The 2684-nt window shown below is 58.4% G+C and overlaps 2 non-coding genes across 2 annotated transcripts; one reads left to right on the top strand and one right to left on the bottom strand.

Annotated features, from left to right (window-relative positions):
* Window positions 1-1540: 1540 nt before the first annotated feature.
* TRNAS-CGA lies at window positions 1541-1623 on the top strand. The gene has a single exon. It is a non-coding gene; the product is annotated as a tRNA-Ser (tRNA).
* A 583-nt stretch (window positions 1624-2206) lies between these two features.
* TRNAA-UGC lies at window positions 2207-2278 on the bottom strand. Its single transcript has one exon. It is a non-coding gene; the product is annotated as a tRNA-Ala (tRNA).
* Between the last annotated feature and the right edge of the window lie 406 nt (window positions 2279-2684).

The following is a 2684-nucleotide window of genomic DNA, read 5'->3' as shown; positions in this document are numbered from 1 at the left end:
ATGGACTGCTAATCCATTGTGCTCTGCACGCGTGGGTTCGAATCCCACCCTCGTCGCAACTTTTGCTGCCGCCGTGGGGGGCAACGGGTGACACCGCCGAGGACACGTTGCATCCTGCCCGGGGGGCATGAGGTCGCTGGTGCCCCGCAGCAGCGCCGCGTTTTGGAGAGGGGGTGATGATGGCGGGAGAAATCGTGGTAGCATCAAAGAGGGGCAGCCGAGGTCCTGGTGTGGAGCGGCTGGGAGTCTCTTATCCAGGAGTCACGGGAAAGAAAACACTCGGAAATCCTTAAAGGAGCGATTACTGCAGGAAGTAGCAGTCACAAGTATTGAGGCCATGTTGCTGAGAACACAGCTGCGATGGGCAGGACACGTCTCCAGGGTGAAGGACCAACCACCGCCTCCCTAAGATTCTGCTTTATGGTGAGCTTGCCACCGGCTGCCGCAAGAGAGGAGCCCTGAAGAAAAGATACAAGGACTCCCTGAAACAACATCTCAGTCTTGGCCACATTGATCACCATAACTGGTCTACTCTGGCCTCCAGTCGGGAGGCCTGGAGACACACCATCTATAGCACTGCTGATGCCTTTGAGAAAGCATGCAGGATCACCCTTGAGGAGAAAAGACAACGCAGAAAGAATTGAGCCTTGCAGAATGTACCACCTAAGGAGTCTTTCTGCTGTGCCTTTTGCAACCAAACGTGTCTATCTCGTATTGGCCTTTTTAGCCACCAACGCGCTTGTAACAAACGTGGGTAGAGCCCTTCCCAAATCTTTGTTTGCGAAGCCCAGCCATGATGATGATGACTGCAGGAAGTGGCTGTTGAGCAGTAAGGCAGTAAGCTTCCCACAAGGAGGGAGCAACCCGAAAGCAAACTGGGACAAAGGAGGCATGAAACCGTGGATGGATGCCTTGAACTCTCTGGGGAGTGCAGTCAGAGAAGATATGGAAGTGTTCTTCCCACCGGAGTTGTTGGTGAACCTGCTTGTTCATCATAACTGTGGCTGGACATGTGCCCCAAGGGCTCCTACACCAGTGGTGCCAACTTCAAAGTGCAGCCTCTGCACTGGTGGCCACAGCCAGTGTGTGTCCAAGGACCCTGCTCCTATGGGAAGTTCACCCCCCACCTCCATTCTCTCGCCGGTAGAGGCTCCCCAGGTAAAAGTGTTCACCCAAACTGCTCTGGGGCAGCGCTGTCAATTGTGAGGGGGCAAATAGGGGCAGCGGGGAAGAACGGCCCCAGCAGTGGCCCCCAGCTGGGGGCAGGGAGGAAAAGCATCCCCTCCCCCCAGCGCCCAGGCACCACTGGGAGTAAGACCCAGGATCTCCTGTTCACTAGACAGGCACTTTGACCAGCTGAGCCCATGTGGGGACCCCCGGGCTGGGGGGGCGCTCGTTGGGGCCCCCCTGGCCCGGGGGCTGCCCCGGCGGCACAACCCGACACTTCCCCGCTCGCCAGGACAACGGGGCACACAGGGGACAGAGGGGGTGGCTGGGCCGGGGCATGCTGTCCCCCCCATTCCAGGGACGGTAAAATGGGGCTGTGATGGCCGAGGGGTGAAGGCGTTGGACTCGAAATCCAATAGGGAATTCCCTGCGCAGGTTCGAATCCTGCTCACAGCGACAGGTTTTAGCTGCCCCAACAGGGGTTCACCACTGTGGGGTTTAGGGTAGCCCCTCTCATCCCAGGAAGTGGCTCATGCACTGGAGAAAACGAGGCATTGTAGGCCACTTGACCTGTGGCCAGGGAGAATCTTCCTGTCCCAGACGGTGGGGACCACAGGAACCCAGGTTGTCAGGTGTGAGTTTATCTACTTTTGCCCATGGGCCACCTGGGACCCACACCAAGCCCGGGGCTAAGGGGGAGTGCTGGGAAGCCCTATGCAGGCTTGGGGCTGTGGTTCCACCTTCAGATGTGAGAAGTCTAGGATCCAGCTCCCAGAGAAATCCTCCCTTTGGGCAGAGCCTGTCTTATTTTTCTCTGGGGGTGCAGAGCTCTTTGGGGTCGTCTCCTTGTTCCCCCCAGTCACTGCAGCTTGGGGCTGGCCAGGATGAGCAGGGCAGCTTGGGGTCTGGCATGGGGTGTGGGCACCCACTATGCACCACTGCTGTCCCCCCACTCCTGGGCCAGCTTCTATGGGGGGTCTGGGTGGCTTTGCCAGCCCCACAGCCAGGAGTGAGGGATCTCTGGGGAGGCAAAAAGACATGGAGATGCTGGGGGTTGATCCCAGGGCCTCTTGCATGCAAAGCAAGCGCTCTCCCACTGAGCTACATCCCCCTGTACCTGAGCAGGATGGTGCCCAGGAGTCCCCGCTGCTCCCATGGTCCACCTGCCCCTTTGGCCACTGGATCCAGGGAAGTTACGCCACCGTGGACACCTCCAAACACTGGCCACACATCCTGGGCACACTAAGATGGATTTCTTTGTTCTAGGCTGTGCCAGGGGCAAAAGGCAGCACCAGCTACCCTCGCCAACCCCCAAAATTGTGGGGCACAGATCTGGGGATGCAGTGGGGTGCAGCACCCTAGCTTGTTGGTCTAGGGGTATGATCCTCACTTAGGCTGGGAGAAGTTTAACTCCTGGACAGGCCCTCTTTTTGGGCATCCACCTTCTTTGGCTGGCATGTGGGACTGTAGCATAACCAGGGCTCTGGCACAGAGGGGTGGGTGCCCCTTCCTGGCTG

Source organism: Neopelma chrysocephalum, unplaced genomic scaffold (assembly GCF_003984885.1).
Source record: "Neopelma chrysocephalum unplaced genomic scaffold, ASM398488v2 Primary Assembly neopelma1_91864, whole genome shotgun sequence".
Taxonomy (NCBI): Eukaryota; Metazoa; Chordata; class Aves; order Passeriformes; family Pipridae; genus Neopelma; species Neopelma chrysocephalum.
Note: the sequence above shows the minus strand (reverse complement) of the source record. Positions and strands in the feature narration are given on the sequence as shown.